General features: G+C 46.3%; 1 protein-coding gene across 10 annotated transcripts in view; it reads left to right on the top strand.

The window, feature by feature from the left end:
* Positions 1–9,469, top strand: part of B3gnt2 (UDP-GlcNAc:betaGal beta-1,3-N-acetylglucosaminyltransferase 2) — a 192,922-nt gene extending 183,453 nt beyond the window's left edge. For all 10 annotated transcript variants that reach the window (XR_005871754.1, XR_005871758.1, XR_005871756.1 and 7 more), the window contains 2 exons: positions 7,454–7,570; positions 9,352–9,469. The gene's annotated coding sequence lies outside the window, so the exon portion shown is untranslated. The remainder of the gene's footprint in view (positions 1–7,453; positions 7,571–9,351) is intronic.
* Positions 9,470–19,444: the final 9,975 nt, after the last annotated feature.

Below are 19,444 nucleotides of genomic sequence, written 5' to 3'. Positions count from 1 at the left end.
CTAGCTGAAATGATGGGCTCCCACTCAGTGAGAGGCCCTGCCTCAAAGAATAAAACAGAGAGCAATGGAGACGGGTGCTCAGTATTGACCCCTGGCCTCAACATGTTTCTGTACAGGAGAGCAATGGAGACGGGTGCTCAGTAATGACCCCTGGCCTCAACATGCTTCTGTACAGGTGAGCACATCCATCCCGAGGCACGCGCGCGCGCGCGAGCACACACACACACACACACACACACACACAGGTAAAGAGAAAAATGGCTACCCATAGTACATATAGTCAATGTTGAAGACTGAGTAAGGTAGAAACTGTCACCAACTTCTATGGTGGACTAGGAGACAGCTGGTGAAAGCAGTGTATGTTTGTACCTGCTTTCACTGAATGAGTAAATTCACATTAAAATTACACATGTGGTGTGTGTGTGTGTGTGTGTGTGTGTGTGTGTGTGTGTGTGTGTGTGTGTGTGTGTGTAGGCCAAAGGACAGGGTCAGGAATTGAACTCAAGCTGTTAGGTTTGGCAGCAAGTGCCTTTACCGGCTAAGCCATCTTGCTGGTCCAAAATTGCATTTTTAATAAGATTTATTTTTTTTCTGATACAAGACTCACTATATGGTCCTTGCTGGCCTGGAACTTGCTATGTAGAGCAGTCTGACCTTGAACTCCCTGGGATTCAAGGAGCGTAGCATCAGAACAGCAACCCCCTCTCCCCTGGTAGAGCTCTCTCTTTGGAATGCAGAAGTTAGCGTTAGTGAGGGGAGCATGAGTAGTCTGGAGGTCCAGGCAGTGGGTGGTAACATGGACCTGTCTACGTGGCTGTGACCGCCGGAGCCCCGGGTAAGCAGACGCCCTCCCCGGATAATGAGCAGCAGTCTTAGGTGTATTATCGGAATGAGATGGGCACATTGCAGCTGACAGTTGTAGTGTTTAGATTCTGAACTTAGAGAACATACGACTTGCAGTGTTCCACTTGGAATAAACTGATTTCTTGTGGATTGTCAATAATAATTTTCTGTATGCTTACTAGTTAGTCTTTTTGATACAAACAGCGAATACAGACAATATTTTCCAAGAAGGGTCACAGTCTGCCAGCAGGCATTATCCTCATAGCTCCTGCTGGGTTTCCCTGTGCTCCACATCTGTGAACAGCCTGCCACCTGCCTCCAATTCTGTTACTATGACAACCTGTCTGGTGATTCTGCCCCTTGGTGATCACTAGCCCTGTGGCAGCTCCTATAGGCTGAGCGCATGAGGCCTTCATTCAGGGCTAGATTTTATTTATTTTCAGTGCTAGCACAGTTTTCCACTTTCCCATTACAGTAAAGAAAGAATACAAAAGATGCATTTCCTGCCAACAGAGGAAGAGAAACAGCACAAAGAGAAACTAAACACGAGCGTGTAATAACGGTTATGCATTGGGTGTCTTTCCTTATCAGAAAGAAGCTGGCTTGGAGAATGTGGCAGAGAACTCGGCCACATGGCCGTGATCTGGGGGTGGGGGGGAAGCACAGCATAAGACAACTCCCTTGGTTGTTGACCAAGAGTGTGGTTCACCACCCGGTTGGTTTGTGAGTGTGCTGGCTGTTTTGTGATATAGTAAAGCTAAGGCTGGACTATATCCGCGTAAGAAGGGCTCTGGGGACCATCTGACCTCTTCAAGGGCCGAGTGTGAGTTGTAAAGTTGTTCATGCATGGGGCAGCATCTGCAGTTGGAGGAGTTTTCTGTCAGTGCAAAGCTGCCACCGCAGCCGGTCTTCAGATAACCTCGCATTGACGCTGGAGCCGCGCTCCTTACCGTCTGCTCACCGTGCCGGCTAGTGTTTCACGGCTGCTTCTGTCACTGCTGAGTCACAATGGCACTCATCGGTGCATTGTTTTTCCTGTATTTCTGCTTATTAATGAGGATCTTATTTTAATTAGTGCATATGACTTCAATGTACAGATGGGAAGAGAACACTTTGACATTGACTCTCTAGACTGGTACCAGCCATTTTACTTGTCACGATTACATTTTGATTTCCCCAGATAAACATTTGTTCTGAGAAGTCAAGTCTGTAAGGCTGAGGATTTGACCTAAGAGATCAAGCACATCTATTATTCTTCATGAAAATTTTCTAGTTGCTATTATGCTCTGTTTGATCTAAAAATCCCCCATTATTCTCTTCTACAAGCTTCACAAGTAATAACCTAAAATTAATTATAATCATATCAATGATAGCAATATCCATCCTCAGGTTCTCAGGTGATAAAATTACTCTAATTCAGTTATTTCCTTCCATTTTATTCTTCCTCTCATCAGCAGCCCTAGTAATTATTAGTCTTTCATGTCTTCATGAAACAAGTTCAAACAACCCACCAGGAATACATTCAGATTCTGACAAAATCCCATTTCTCTCCTACAATTCAATTACAGATTATTTTTTAGGTTTCCTGTTCTTGATCCTCATTCTTCCTATGGTATTATTCTCATCTGGACAGAGGAGAGGTAGACAGTTACAGCCTTGTAAAACCCCCTTCACAAGCTGCCGCCTATTAGCCTTGGTCTTCATCGCCGAGGCATACTTGCACTCAATTTCTAGCAATCTAGACCACTTGCCTCGTATTTGCCATTCCATGCTGCCATCTCACCTACCCGGTGCTCCCAAATGTGAGGCCTGATATTCTGACCGCTCAGTCGGAGTCTGTTCTGAAGTCTGTCACTGACTGACACACTGAGGTGATCACGGAGGCCAGCCATCAAGCAGTCCTTCGGACACGTAGCACAGCCTGCTAGTCCCTCATTATTTTCATCCTGACCTCTCTTATAACCTTTCTAACAACGGAAACGAAGAGCCCCCATAGCACAGCAGACACTTAGGTCTTGTAAACCACAGAATGGAGACTCGGTCTTGCTGGAACAGCAAAGAAAGAAGCAACGGTCTCTATCGGAACCCAGAGCTGACATTCTAGTCTAAACTCATCCTGATTTCTGCTCTTGAGATCTGTGTTCCTTTTTTAAAAAAAATATCTTTTTACACTTATGTCTTGTTGTTTGTTTATTTGTTTATTTATTTTCAAGACCTGGTTTCTCTGTGTAGCCCTGGCTGTTCTGGAACTAGCTCTATATAGCCCAGGCTGGCCTTGAACTCTTAGAGATCCACCTGCCTCTGCCTCCCAAGTATTGGGATTAAAGGTGTGCACTGCCTTTTTTGTTTGTTTGTTTCAATGTTTATTTTATGTGTATGGATGTTTTGTCTACATATATGTCTGTGCTCCGTGTGATGTGTGTGTTGTGCCTGCAAAGGCCAGAAATGGGGCGTCATGTCCCCTAGAACTGGAGTTACATTTCCTGTGGGTACTGGAAACCAAACCTGGATCATCTGCAATAGCAGCCAGTACTCTTAATCACCAAGCCTTCTCTCCAGTCCCACATTTTTATTTCTCAAGTGCAACATCAATATCTAAATTTTTAACATACACATGTTGTACATTATGTTACATCATACATTGTACATCCATACATATAAACATGCATTAAGAGTGTGACCCTATGCAAATGAACAAGTACAGCAAACTATAGGATATGGAACATTAATGTGTTAATCTTCAAGAATTATTTACAACATGAATATCCTTTTTCAAATTAACCCTTTGATTTTTACATATTACATATTAGTCCCCCATACATGGTGCATTAAGTAAAATCAATCATGGTCAATATGAGTGGCATCTTCCAAATCCGTCTCTTGTCTCATGCCATTCCAAGCCCTTACTACTTGGGGATTTCTGATTCGAGACTGCAGCTCACACCTGGCTAACAGTTGGGGGTCTCTGCTCACACCTGGGTCTTGCCTCAGCACCACAGCAGCAAGACCTCTTGCTGGTTCCTCTTAAGACTCATCACGGCAACAGACTGACTGGGTGTTGTTTGCTTTTAGGGTTGACTCAGCATGGCAATGAAGGGTGTGACACGTACGGTCATCGTGTTGCTGGGCCTTTACTGTTGTCTTCGCATACACATCAGGAGGGGCTAATTTTTCTTGTTTGTTGGGCATGATAAGCATGAATGTACACTTCTGAATAAGCCAGTGTAGGTGTGTGTACACATGCCTCTGCACACATGCACCTCACAGCTATGTAGTCAGCCTCACTCATTGTCTCCTCTTTCAGTCTCTGGTAAAGTCAGATCACACAGCCTGCCTGTCGCCAGCCCCCAACAGTCTACACACAAAGAGTTTAACCGTACAAGTGTGTCTAGGCAGCCTCTAGTTAGATGACTGCTTTCCACGCCTGTTTAAGATTCCTTAAGGCTTCCTGAGCTAAAACCTCTTCATTTTTTAATAAGGTGTTGAAGTATGCCCCCAACACAAGAGTAGCACTTCAGCTCAGCCCAGTTCCTCAAGAGAAAAGCTTTTGATTTACATTCCTAACACAACTACTAATTCAATATTTGTTCATGTAGCTTAAAATTTCTAAAACAAAGGCCTGGGTCACTCGAGCCATAAGCACTAAAGGTTCAGTCCTGGCTCCTTTATTTAGTTTTGGTAAACTTACACACGCAAGTATCCTCACTCAGAGAAGATGTCCGCTAGACCATAATTATTGTTTTTAATGTCATCGCACGTATATTTGCATTTGTGTGTGGGAGTTGTGCACAGTATGATGGGCATAGACAGGTCAGAGAACCACTGTGGAGTGAGTTTTCCCCTTTCACCATGTGGTTCTGGGGTGTCAAACACGGGTTATCAGGCTCTTTGCTGAGCCATCACATAATTCTCTTTAAAAATTCATGCATATTTACTTATTTCTTTCATGTGTGTTCATGAACATTGGAGTAGAAGTCAAAGGAAAACCTGAGGGCTTGGCTTTTCCCTCCTTCCATCACGTGGCTAGGGATGGCATTCAGGTCCTCAGGCTTAGTGGCAAGTACCTCTGCGGCTGAGTCATCCCCAGGGCTCCGCATCCCAGTTCTTGAGGGATGGGAGGGGCAGGCATCAGTCTTTCTAACAGGCACCTCAAAATGCTTTGCCAGCCCCAGGCTACAGCAGAGCTAGAGATCAAGCGGTGTGCTCCAGCGAGACGTCTCAGCTGGGGAGGGTGCTTGTTGAGCAGGCTGGCTGATACCCGGAACTACGCAAACGTGGAAGGAAAGAGCTAACTCAGAGCTGCCCTCCACATGTGTGCCCCATATCATGTGTGTATGTGTGTGCACACATGCACTCAGACACAGTAACACTTGTTTAAAAAATCCAAGCAATGAACAAAAGTTTGACTTTTGTTATTATAACTCTCGTATTTATAATATTTATAGTTGGCAAATGCCATTCCAGTCACTACAGTCACGTGGTTAACCCTAATGAATGATGCTCCTGGTACCCATAACCTACTATAAAGTGTGTTTGTGAACACATTTAACCGAGCAGCGGGTGTGTATGCCATTAGTGTCAGCACTCAGGAGGCAGAGGCAGGCAGATCACTGTGAGTTTGAGGCCAGTCTGGTCTATAGAGGAAGTTCCTGGACAGCCAGTGCTGTTACACAAAGAAACCCTGTCTTGAGAAACAACAACAACAACAAAAATTTAAACAAGATGAAAATTTAAGCTGTAAAAAATCATGTAATTAAAGATAGTATGAATATACAACAACTCAGACCCAAACAGGGATTAGATATTCAACTGTGCATAGAAAATTATAAAACAAAATTATGCACAGAATACTACTAGCTACTGTTTGAAACACAAAGATCCAGGGGTGCTTCAGACACTTCAGCGGGGTCTGTTATGTGTGGATAAACCTGGCCTCCCTCACCACCCCTGCAGTCTGTGTATGCCAACCTCCTCAACCTCCTCCCCGTCCTCACCACCCCTGCACAGTCTGTGTATGCCAACCCCATTCCCATCTTCACCACCCCTGCACAGCCTGTATTGTCAACCTCCGCCTAACAAGGGCAGAGAGTAAATATAAGTGTAAATTTGAAAACATTAGGTGAGGGTATCCCCAGGAAATTAGAAACAATGAGCTAGATTTTCCTCCCTTTATTAAAAAAACCTTACATTTATTTTGGAGTCTTTGGAGGGAGCTTACACCACAGCTTATGTGTGGAGGTCAGAGGATGCCTAATGGGAGTCAGCGCTCTTCTTCTACAAGTGGCCCTGGGGATTGAACTCACATCGTCATGCTTTGCTGGCAAGCACCTTCATCCACTGAGCCTTCTCATCAGCCCCAGATTTTCTTAATGGAGAGCATTCATGAGGATGCTTGTGAAACTCAGGAGTAAATGGATTTGCTAGGAAATTAAGAATAGAGATGTTCATTGAATTGGACAATACAGCATGCACACATCACCAGGATCTCATATAAATCATAACCAGCAGTTAATAACCATGTGACAGGGCAGGATCCTGGAGAAGGAAAAGCCTGTCAGGCTGGGAACGCCTTTCGGTAGGTAAAGGCTGAACAAGGTGTCCTAAGTGGAAAAAAGGCCTGCAGGTTGCTCCCTGTGTTGTTCCCTTTAATATCTTCCTGTTTTGCTTCCTAATATATGACATTCTTGGAATAAAATTAATGAAAACAGATTCGTGGGATTGGGAGGATGGCCCAGTAAGAGTTTAGATGCCCAGCAACCTTGTAAATAGTCAGGCATGGCTTTGGGGGCCTGTAACCCCCGTGCTGGGGCCAGACATGAGCGGATCCTGAGAACTTTCTGGCCAGCCAGTCTAGCCAAAATGGTGAGTGTCTGGTTCAGCCAAGGACTTTGTTTCAAGGTAATCAGGTGCGGAGAGGCAGGCAAAAACCCTAATGACCTACTCTGGAGTATCACATGGGTCCATTTGCATACTCATCTGCATGTAACACACACACACACACCAAACAACACATCTCCCCAAAAGCCAACACCCAAGGTGAATGGTTACAAGAGGCACGGAGGCGCTGGGAGCGGGATGGAAACAGGTGTGGTTGTGAGGGCTCTGGTGGTGCTGTTCTGGGCTGTCTGGCAGTAACAGCCCTCTGTGATATTGTACTTCAGATTTTTGTTTCATTTTACAGTTCTGGAGATCAAACCCAGGGCCACGTGCACAATAACCATGTGCATATCCCTAGACCCACAATTTGATAATTTCCTAGTTCTCCAAACCAACAGGAAGGGCTTACCTAGGCTAGACCCCTGTTCATGCTGCAGCCCACTCTGCCGTTCCCCTCTGCTTAGCCCTTTAGCCCTGACGTGAGGCGACAAAGAAGGTCGAATGGAAACTCAGTGGCAATTTTCAGGACGTGGAGATCTAAAGCCTTGACCCTTCAGTGGTGTGCTAAGCCTGTGCAACCCAGCTGTCTGCATGCCAGCCTCACAAAACTCCCGTTTCCCTTCAAAACAACAGGAAAGGAAGTAGTAAAGATGTATTTCCTGCCAACCATTTGGGACAATGGGAGAAAAGGAGGAACTATAACATTTGAACACTGTGATCATTGTGTGTCCAGGTGCGTTTCCTTGGAGGATGTGGATGGAGTACTTAGTCACAGGGCCTGGGACAGTCGTACAAAGAAGCTGCCTTGACTGGGGCCAAGACAGACAGACAGACAGACCTGTGTCGGCTTGTGAGTATGCAAGCTTCTTTTATCTCCTCTTCTTTCTCCTCCCCTCCCTTTCCCTCCTTTCATCTTCTGTCCCCTCCCCTCTTTTCTCCCTTCCCCTCCCCTCTTCTTTTCTCTTCCTCACCTCCTTCTCTTTCCAGTGTCCCATGTAGCTCAGGCTACTCTCGCACTCACTATGTAGCCCAGGGTGGCCTTAACATCCTGATGCTCTTGTCTCGGCCTCTTCAACCTCCTGAGTGCTGAGAAGACAGGTATGTGCTTCTCCAAAGTATGAAGCAGCCCTGGTAGCCTGGCGGTGGTGGCACATACCTTTAGTCACAGCACTTAGGTGGCAGAGGCAACCAGATCTCTGTGGGGGGGGGTTTCAAGGCAGGGTTTCTCTGTGGCTTTGGAGGCTGTCCTGGAACTAGCTCTTGTAGACCAGGCTGGCCTTGAACTCAAAGAAAAAAATAGAAGCAGCCCTGCTGTGTCCTGCTGACCTTGGAGGCTCCTTGGATCTTCAGGGGCCAAGTGTGACTGTGGAAAGTTATTAAATTCATGAGGTGCCATCTGTAGTTAAAGGAGTCTTTTGTCACCCTGTGGGACAGAAGCCATTCTGAGGACAACCCAGACATCTTCTGTTTGCTGTCACAGCACCCCAGGGACCTCTAACTCTTAGCACGCCCACACGTGCAAAGAGAATTGTTAGAAACAAGGGGAAAGGCGAGAGAAGAGAAAGATGAAGAGAATGGATTTCGTAGGTTTTGTTCAGAGCAACACAGTCACAATAAAGATTCAAGAATACAGAAATGTGTGATGAAGTTGGAAAACCCTTTACGTGGATTCCGTTGCCCCTAGGTAACTGTCGTCAACATTTGGAGCAGGACTTGAGACTCCTTAGGTGGGACAAGTACAATTTCATAAAGCCAGGGTCAGATTCTGCAGGCTGTTTTCCATGGGGAGCATTAACTTGTACGAATCACTAAATCGGTTGCTTCTTCAGCACAAGATGTGATCATTCTTTAAAGGATTATTCTAGAGTTAGAAACAATGACAACTGAAAATCCATTAGGAGATTGAATTTGCTATTTTTTTCCAAAATCAGTCTCAGTTGGAAGCTATTACCCACATTCGCACTTGCCATACGCCTTACCTCTTTCAGACCCCATTGCTAATGCTCCCTTCATCCTTCCTGTTCTCTTATTGTGCTTCTTATGCTCGGCTCCCTCCCTAATGGGCTCAGGACTCACTGTGTTACCTCAGAATTACGGACTGAAGTCTGTCTTTCTCCAGAGGGGAGGGAAAGGGGTATGCTGGTGTTCTCAAAATAGGACTTATTTGGAAATGAGATCTTTAGAGAGGTAATCAAGTTAAAATGGGGCCATTAAAGCGGGCCCTGATCTAAATGACATCATCATAGGAAAGGGACATTTGGGCACAAACGTGTAGAGAAGGAAGACTTGTGAAGAGCCAGGGAGAGTGTGGTCTGAAAGCTGGAGGTTCGGAGCTGCAGTCAATAGGAGTCTGGGCCACCAGAAGTTGGAAAGGACAAAGGATTCTTTCCTAAAGCCTCCTAAGGGGCCACAGCCCTGCCAACACCCCTATTTTGTACTTGTAGTTGTTGTGAGCATTGCGACTTGATATGAAATGCTCGTCTGGGCCTCATGTTCTAAGCCATTTCCTGGATGGTGGTCCTATTTTGGAAGACTGGAGCAGTGGGAGGTAGGGCTTTGCTGATGGGAGTGGTCACTTGGACTGGGCTTTTGAAGGTTATAGTCCAACTCTGGCTTTGCATCTGCTTCCAGGTTTGCTGTGATATGATGTGATCCCATCAGATGTGCCAGCTGCCGTGGACTCTGCCATGCTTTCCCGCTGAGATGGACCCTCTGAAACCCTAAGTCCAAATAAATGTTGCTTCCCATATGTTCTTTATGTCGAGTGTTTTGTTTTACACACACACACACACACACACACACACACACACACACACACACACACCTCTAAAACAGAACAGTTGGTACCAGACAAGTAAGTTGTTGCTATGTGTTGCATGTGGTTCTTTGGCCTGTGGAATTGCTCTGTTGGAGGACTGTGGAAGAGTCTGGAAACGGGCTGGGAAAGCCCTGCAGTGCTGTGAGGGCTTACTGGTTGATTCTGGACCAGTGAAGAGCGTTGGTCTTATGGCGTGGACACTCTCACAGCTGGAGCAAATGAGTTTGTATGATGAGATGGCCTTGAGACCCTGGGGCTATCGACCGAATGCTGCAGAACATTTTGAGTGTTTGATCCCAAGCTGCCGAAGGCTTTTGGGGGAAGCAGAAGCAGGTCTCCAGGGTGGGCTTCTGCTTTCTCCTTCCTGGTTCACTGTGCTGTGAGAAGCCTCGGCCATACACTCCTGCTGCCACAAACTCCACCATGCTCTTCTCACTGTGAGGGACTTAGGCCCTCTGAAACTGAGCGGAAAGAAGTCTCCCCTCCCGTACATCATTTCTGTCAGGCCCTGTTGTCACAATACTAGCTTCCGCACAAGGCACCTGACTCGCAGCACTTTGTTATGGCAGCACTAGAAACCCCAAGGTTTTCCTCTAGATGTTTTGGTTGGCTAGATTTCACTCCCAAGCGGAAGTGAGTCTTCTAACCCTGAGGTCTCTCTCACAGGCCTGTGTCTGTTTTATCTCCGCTCTTGGAGAACTGTGTGAGTGCATGGGCATTAATCACGCTTCCTTCCTTTCCCTCGGGACTTCTGTCTTGATTTCTCTCTCTGTGTGTGCTTTTCTACCCAAATGTATGAATATTCATGTGAGTTTCCTTATCTTTGGCATTTTGTAACTTCAATGGGAATGTATCGGTGTTCAATTACCTATGCAGATTTCCTTGGAATCAACACACTTTTTTGATCCGTAGACTCAAACCATCCTTATTTCAAGAAAGTCCTCTCGTGTTCGTTCTTCAAATTATGCTGCATTCCTTTAGTTTGCCTCCGCATGTGACTGACCATTCTTCAGAAATGCTGGGGAGTGATTTTTCTTGGCTTCCTCTAACAGTAGTTTTCTCCAGGCTCACCAGGGAGTCTTGGGATTCTTGCTCTTTTCTTGTGTGATTTCCTGGCCTACTGGCCACGTGCTGACTTAGGGTTATTGTATCCTGTGTCCAGCGGCTTCCCATGTAGATTCCAGACCCCCTGCCGCTCAATTTCCAAACCCTCTGCTGCTCTCTGACAGCTCACCTTTGGGTTCTTATGTCTTGTCTTTGAAATTATTTTCTAGAAAGAGTGCTGTGTGGATTTTGCTGACAATACAGAAGGTATCTTGAGCCTTTCTTATGTGGGTAACACCTTTTCTGTGGTTGATTATTTTTAATTGTTCTCCCCCTCTCTCTCCTCTGTGTGTGTGTGTGTGTGTGTGTGTGTGTCTTATTACTTATCTTTGGGTGGGGTGGGCTAACAAGACTCTTTCTGATTATTTATCTTGGACTGGTCTGCTAACAAGTGAAGGACAGTGTAAAGTGTGGAGGAGAAGGCGCGATTCTTGCATTGCCACAGGCTTCATTGTCTCAAACACCCTTGCACTGTTCCCTTTGCTTCGGGGATCAGTGTCTCGAAAGCCCACATGGCCTACACTCATAGGTCCCTGGGGACAGTGCTGCTCTCTATTCCTTCCTGGCAGGCAGCCCGTTCCCACACCCCTCCTTTTTTGGAGGGAAGCCCCGCCTCCCCTGACACTCTCCCCTGCCCAATGCTGGGGCCTGAGCCACCACAGCATCTGGATGGCGTTAAAGCACTGGTGTCTAAGCTCCTACCCCAGAACTTTAGAGATCTGATCGCTGTTGGGGAAGTCCTGTGTATATGTCAATAAAGCACTGCTGGCCAATAGGGAGTCAAGATAGGTGGGACTAGGAGTCCAGGAGGACTCTGGGAAAGAAAACACAGAGAGTCAAGATGTAACTCCATGGAGTAGGAAGCCCAGAAACCTCTCCGGTAAGAGAAATATTTAGATTAGCAATTATGGGATAAATACTTAAGTCAGAGCTAGCCAGTAAGAAACAAGCAAGGCCAACGGCTTCATAATTAATATAGCCTCCTATGTGTTTATTTGGGACTGATGCGGCTCTGGAACCAGGCTGGCGGGAAGGCTTCTCTAGAGGAAAAGGCCTTCTCTTTACAGATCCCATCCTAGGCCCAGCGAGAACCCGTACCTCTGGCCTCTTCTGCTTCCCATCCAGCCCCATGTTTAAGCAATGGAGGCAATGTAGACAAAGCAGTTCTTAGCTTTCAAACTCATGCAGCACTTGCTGAGATTACATCTAAGAGGGGTGTGGGACATATACACTGAAAACTATGAATTGTTGCCAAGAGGAATGAAGGAACTAAATTAGTCGAAAGCGGTTCTAATTCACCAGAGGGTTTAACATTGATACAATGGGTTTTCTCCCCATGAATCTGGGCCTTCTTTGTAGAAAGTGAAGGGCTGGCTCTAATGTGTGCCTGCCCCCAAGACCCTGGAGCAGCAGCCAAGACAACTCCAAAGAGGAAGGACAAAGACGGAGGCTGATGGACCTGATTTCACACTTCCGCACAATGATGGAAATCAAGACATTGTTGCCTCGATGTAAAGACAGACAGATGTCTCTGAAGGGTGGGCAGAATGAGACATGGCTGCCTGTAGCCAAGGCTGGTGAAAGTTGGTGAAGCTGTCAAGGCTCTTTAGCTAGAGAAAGGATAATCTCTCAGCCAAGGGCCTGGAACATATGAAAAAAGGAAACAGAAAAAGACCTTGCTCCTTACCTCACACTGTATGTAAAACGAAGATTCCAGGACAGACAAGGGCTGGTGAAGACTGTAGGAGACAGATGAGACCTGACTGCTGGAGACGAGTGAATTCACAATTAGTCCTGGAGCAGACAGGCATGCATCAAGAAAGGATGTGGGAATTGAAATTTATTGTTTTGTTAATTTATTTATTGCATTGTGAACTCAGGTGCCTGGCTTAGTGGCAGGTTCTTTTAGCAAATTAGCCTTGTAGCTGTCCCCCAAATTAATAGATTTAAGTAGAGTCTATACATCTATTTAATTTTCTAGTTTTGATAGTTATTCCGGCTATAACTCCAGTTCTAGGGAATGTAGTGACCTCTTCTGGCTTCCTTGGGCACTGCACACACAAGATACATGTACATGCTTGCCCACAAACACCCATACACATAAAAATAAAAAAATGCTCAAAGAGATATTAGTTTTATTTCACATGTAAGTGTGTATGCATGAGTGTGCCTTTGCATCAAGCATGTACAGGAGCCCACTGAAGCCAGAGGAGGCATCAGCTCCCCTGGAGCTGGAGTTGTGGGCAATTGTGAGCTGCCGTGTAGGTGCTGCCTGGGAACTGAATCTGGAGCCAGAGAAGCAAGCGCTCTCAACCACACAGCCATTTTCCAGCCCCAAAAACAGAAGTAGAAAGGCGATAATTAAAACAGCAGAAAGGAACCCATTTTGCAGTTTCTTCCAAAGATAAACATGCATCTGGTCCAGCCCTCTTCAGTAAACAGAAATGGAAGCATGTAAACAAAGATTGTACACAAATGTCTGCTGTGGCTTCATTGCTAATACCCTCAAGTGGGAAATAATCCAATGATACAGAAACAAATGTTTACATCCGTATCACAGAGCAATTATAAGACGTGCAAGCTTCTCTATGGTGATAGATCAGTGTTTAGTGACACTGGGAGTGTGGGGGAGGAGGGAGGGATAATGAAGGGGCAGAAGGAAACGAGGAGTGATGAGCATATGCATTACCTTGACTGTGGTGGTAGTTTCACAGGTGTATATTATACTCATCTCAAAAGTAACCAAGTTGCACATTTTAAATATTGTAGCATTGTTTTGAGCTGTACAGGGGGAAATGGGCAGATAAGGAACCCCACACTGCTTATTAGAAGTTCACTGGGTCCTGCAACTGTGTTTTCTGGCTTGATCGTTCTGGGTGGGGTCAAGAATTTGCACTGCTAAGATTTCTAGACGGTGTTGACAGTGTGTCCCACGGAGGACCAGTGGTGTGCTTTTTTGTAATGGCGCTCTCAAGTCTGTGTGGCACTCCGTACTCCTCTTCCCGCGAGGGACCACATACTGTACCTGCAGGTGTCCATCTCCTGGGTGTTTTAGCCCCTTCAAAGGCCAGGTTTGACACCTTGGGAGAGTTACCTCCCCATGGAGAACATGTGACTTACAGTATTTTTTATTTGTCTATTCCTGTTACTAAGCCAACACATGTTTTACACCTTGGAATGAACCATCCCACAGGCCATACCTTTCAGAGCTCAGAAACAATTCTCAGAATAATATAGATTTAAACAAAGACAGCCGGGCGGTGGTGGCGCACGCCTTTAATCTCAGCACTCGGGAGGCAGAGGCAGGCGGATCTCTGTGAGTTCGAGGCTGGGCTGGACTGATAGCCTCCAAAACAATACAGAGAAACCCTGTCTCGTAAAACCAAAAAAAAAAAAAAAAAAAAAAAAAAAAAGCAAAGACACAACCTGTTCCATGGCTCCTCCCTGGCTACCCTCTAAAGTGAACAAATATATTTGACCTTTGACTTCACTAGTGAGGTCAACTCCAGAGCCTTCCAGTTCTGGTTCACTCCTTCTTCAGAACTCTTCCCAGGTTGTTTCCCTCTCCGGCCAATCACAGCGGTGATTAACAACTGTCTCTATTTCAGCCACACGGAGTGAGGGCCCACACCCCCAGCGCAGTGCTCCTCAGCAGGCTACCCTCACACATGCTTCTCAGCTCTTTCCTTGGCCTCTGAGCCTGTCCCCACCTCAGAGAGTTCGTTAGAGACAGAATTGGTGACTGTCTTACACTATGTGAGGGTTTCTATGTGCTTGGCAGAGACCCCGGTGGTCTCGCGTGTCACTTGCTAGGTCACAGACTTCTAAGTGAGAACAAAGTGTGCTGCATTCTCTGGCCAACATAGGATGTGAAATAAAATCACAACCAAAACAAATAAAAATAAACCTACTACTTGGAAATTTAGACTTCCTCACTGAATCAACAATTGACCTGGGAAGGAAGTCAAGAACACACACATTTACTCAGAAGAGTGACGGTCAGTACGTGTTGCACCGGCCTCTGGAATGTCTTCAAAGTCGTGCTTTAAGGAAATCTTATGATTTGAATTTTTTCTATTTTTGGTAGTTGATAAAAAAAGAATTAGCAAACATTCACCTTAAGACATTGGGAAAATTGCTGGGTAGTGGTGGTGCAGACCTTTAATCCCAGCACTCGGGAGGCAGAGGCAAGCAGATCTCTGTGAGTTTGAGGCCAGCCTGGTCTACAAAGTGAGTTCCAGGACAGGCTCCAAAGCTACACAGAGAAACCCTGTTTCGAAAAAACAAAAAGCAAAACAATAACAAAAAAAGATATTGGGAAAATTGAGAGCCAACAACCCAAAGCAGAAGGCAGGGTGAAAACCATGGTTCTGAAAGACAAAAACAGGCTAAGTAGCCTCAATAAAGAAAACCAAATGGCAAGTGTTTGTAAAGTAAGTCCACATTTCAATAAAATTACAATTCATAAGGGGATACCAAATGACACATTGAAAATCAGAAAGTAAAACACAAAAGTACACCATCAATAATATTTGAGCATGGGAGTGAAAGTACACCATCAATAATATTTGAGCATGGGAGTGAAAAGAACCAACTTTTTATAGTAGAGCAGTCTGAAGTTAACAAATTTGGGGAGAGAGGAATTCGGGAAGTTAGTTATTCAGCTAAAAGTTTCCAGAGAAAGGAAGTATTCTCTTAGTGGCCAGGCTGGACTGTAGGACCCCCTGAAGGGCCAGAAGCCCGTCACAGAGGCTGTAGGGCAGCGAGGGAAACAGTGTGCTCCTCCCTGGCATTGTGCTGGGATGGGGCTCCCAGGACCCTGAAGAACCCTCTGACAGCAGCCCTTACACACGTGTGTGTGCTCATGTCTGTGTGTGCACATGTCTGTGTGAGCACATGTGTGTGTGTGCACATGGGTGTCCTTCCTCAGGAGCTGCCCACCGTGTGTTTTGAGAACAATGTCTCTCCTGGGGACCTGGAGAGCACCACTGCTGCATGCTGGGCTGGACGGTCAGCAAGCCCCATGGATGCATGCATTTCTGCCTCTGGAACATGGGAAATACAATAGTAGAAGCCTGTAGGTGACCCTGGAGATTTTATGTGGACACTGGGGACCCCATCCAGGTCCTTGTGCTTGCATAAAGAGGCAGAGAAGTGAGACCATACAGAGAGTGCAAATCTCATCAAAGATCCCTCAACAGTAGGATTTGAATTGCCTGCATACAGCAGAGGTCCTGGGCAAACGTGGTCCCATATATCCGTTTATTCTCTCAGGTTCCTGGAGGAAGGCTGCCAAGGCCGTCATGGCTGCCAGGGCCTGACCTCCAGGTGCTTTCGTCACTGCTTGTCTCAAGAGTGACTGTCAGAGTTCGGCTGCCATGTCTACCCTCCCAGGACAGGAAGGGGCAGGGAAAGCCGCAGGAGTACCTTGTAGATATTGTCTGGACATCCACTGTAGGCCACATGACCAGCCTCAGCTGCAGGGAAACCTGGGAGGTGCTTTTGCTGGGTGTACGTCATCAGAGTCAAACTCTGTTACAGAGCAAGAGAGAGAGTAGACACAGCTCTCTCCATCATGTAAACCGCATAGAGCCCACCCGTCATCTGCTGGGATGTTCCTAATGCCAGGCACAACGTGGGCCTCCAAAGACATTCACAGACTTGTAGTCATGTAGAAGGCTCAGTCTGAGTTGATGTTAAGCAGAGCAGGTGTCCCTCCTGAGCTCCATGCTGGCCTCAGTAGATGTGAATAGCGACTGCAGTGGACCGTGACATGTAGCTCCACCTACAATGTAAGCATGGTCCTCGCCATGGAAACACCCTCAGGAGATGGAAGGTTTGTGTCAAGTAAAGTTCCCTGTGCCACATAGTGAGGCAGCCATGGCACTGTCTGGGCTCATTTCTGCTCCCATATTATTCTGCGCATCTTGACTTCACTGCCTTTTCCTCTGTGTGTGTGTGTGTGTGTGTATGTGCACGTGCGTGCGTGTATGTGTGTACATGTGCCTTGTGTGCGTGTGCATATGTGTGCATGTGCATGTTTGTGTGTATGTGCATGTGTGCCTGTGCGTATGTTGTGTGTGTGCATGTATGTGTGTATATATGTGTGCATGTGTGCATGTGTGTATGTGCACGTATGTGTGTATATGTGCAGGAGTGTGTGTGCATGCATGTGTGTATGTGCACGTATGTGTGTATATGTGCAGGAGTGTGTGTGCATGCATGTGTGTATGTGCATGTATGTGTGTATATGTGCAGGTATGTATGTGCATGTATATATATGTACAGGTGTGTGTGCCTGTGTGTGTGTGTGTGTGTGTGTGTGTGTGTGTGTGTGTGTTGCTGTTTCTGGTTGACTTAGCTTGGTTGACTTGGTTGACTTGCTCTAACAAAATGGCGAAGGTGTTTAGTTCTCCCTGACCGCTACTGTCTGGGAAGACCAAGAACAAGGTGCTGTCTGGGGTGGATTATGTGGGTTCCACTGCCTTGCTCATCAACAGCCGCTTTCTTGCTACCCGTGTTTATGTGGCATGCTCATAAACACATCTCTTTCTTTTCCTCTTAATAATGGCACCGAATCCATCGAGAGATTCCTACCCACACGTCTCCAGGCAAACCCAGTCACCTCAAGAAGCCCATCTCCAAGCGCGGCCGTCACACTGAGGTTAGGCGGGAGGCACGGGACATTCGGCTGGCAGCGCTGGCTTGTTGGCCTGTGTGGGGCAGCCGCTGCTCCATGATTCATCATCACCTCGTATAGTCTGGACATTTTCTCATTGCAATCATCCTAACTTTGGGCAGGATGGCAGTGCACTCAGGCTAAAAATAAGCAACCAAACACATCTCTCTTGCAGCCACGAGTGACCATGTGACATAGCTGAGGCCTAATAAGACCTGAAAGGGAGGGTATCGGGTGGGGTTTCCTGAATGCCGCTGTTTTTCAGCTATAAGACAAATTCAGCCTGCCTGGGGCTTCTTTCAACATTTCTCTTTGTGTAGAATGCAAAATCCATGCCCAAGAACGCAGCAGCCATCGTGTGAAATGAGACGCAGATCAGCACACAGGAGGAATCTGAGTCCTGGCTTCCTAACTCTTATTACACGTCCTTTTCATTGTATGATCCATTTGAATATTCTTAGCCTTTACGGGTAGACAGTAGGGGTGACACCCTTTCCCTCCTAGAAGAGGGCTGACGTCATGACGCCATTATTGTTATTATTCAGAGCTAAATATAGAGAAAAAAGCTGTTGTTTATTTTAGGTTAATTGTCTGTTACTGCTGAAAATGTATTACAAGATATGAGTAAGCAAAAGAGACAATGGAAAAAAGATGAAAAACAACATGAAAATTAAACTGAAATATAAAACCAGGAAATGATTAACAAAATAACTAACAAATATAGTAATAATTGGTCTGTTAAAAAATGCTCCCCCAGTTCAGAATGAAAAACAAAATCTGTCAGCAAATTACCTAGGAGCTTGACTCAGACATCTTTTTTCTTTTTTAAAGGATAATCCCAGAATGTCAGGAGCGTTTATTGCTGTGTTGTGGTGTTGAGAACGCTGTGATGTGTCCTGCTAAACGCACAAGTCCCGGACTGAGTGGTACAAGGCTCCGTGGGGCAAGCCTCACAGGCGAGCTTGATCTTGGACACGCAAGGCTCCGTGGGGCAAGCCTCACAGGCGAGCTTGATCTTGGACACGCATGGGAGGAGAAAACTGGCCTACAGCTGACCTCTGACCTCCACACATGAGCCGCAGTACACCCTCCCCAAGTAAATAAATGCAATTAAACAAACAAACTGGGTCGGGGAAGGGGTGGGGTTCCAGTTCTCCCTGCTGCAATAGCCAGCTAAAACTGTGAGAGGTGCTCTGGGCAGGCCTGACCCCGTGTCCCCAGGCTGTGGCCTGACTCTACCTGGACCCTGGCCTCAGCCCTGCTGACAGAGACTGTCCCACTTGGCTCTCACACCCTCCCTCAGCCTGCTGGCCGTGGTTATTTAAGTGGGGCTGTGCAGGGGGCGCTCTCTGCTCTTCATTTCTTTTCTTGTTTATGAACCTTTTCTTCTAGACCCTTTCATGGACTCCCCAGCCCTTTTGGTTCCAGTTCAGGATTTTGAAACTCAAAAGCTAGAAAGAGCCATTTCTCCTTCCCAGTCTGTTTCTGCCAGCGTATCTATTCCCAGGAGGCAGTGAGAACAGGATACACAGACTCTGTGGTGTGTGTGTGTGTGTGTGTGTGTGTGTGTGTGTGTGTAGTGACTGTGTGTGTATATGTGTATGTGTGTGTGGTGTGTGTGGTGTGTGTATAGTGTGTGTGTATGTGTATGTGAGTGTGTACATGTGTGTGTGTATCTGTGTATGTGGTGAGTGCATGTGTATATGTGTATGTGTGTGAGTGTGTGTGTATGTATGTGTGTATGTGTGTGTGTGTGTGTGTGTGAGTGAGTAAGAGACCCTTCCCAGTGGCTACTACCCTAAATAAATACTCTCCACCAACTGCACATGACTCCTCAGTGTGGAGCCCCGTGGTCTCCCCCTCTTCCATGGCAGTGTTGACCACTAGATCCTATTCATAACTGTAACTGCCATTAGTTCAAACGATGTGGGATCATGTTTTTGTTCACTGTGAAGATTTGTCACTCATATTGGCTTAATAAAATGCTGATATGCCAGGCAGGAAGCAGAGGTGGGCCTATCAGACTAAGAGAAATCTGGGAAGAGGAAAGGCATAGACACAGTCGCCTGTCAGACGCAGAGGAAGCAAGATGAGAATGCCTCACTGAGAAAAGGTAGCAAGTC

The sequence above is a fragment of the Mesocricetus auratus genome, unplaced genomic scaffold (genome assembly GCF_017639785.1).
Source record: "Mesocricetus auratus isolate SY011 unplaced genomic scaffold, BCM_Maur_2.0 Super-Scaffold_100029, whole genome shotgun sequence".
NCBI lineage: Eukaryota > Metazoa > Chordata > Mammalia > Rodentia > Cricetidae > Mesocricetus > Mesocricetus auratus.
This window is presented reverse-complemented; position numbering and strand designations above follow the sequence as displayed.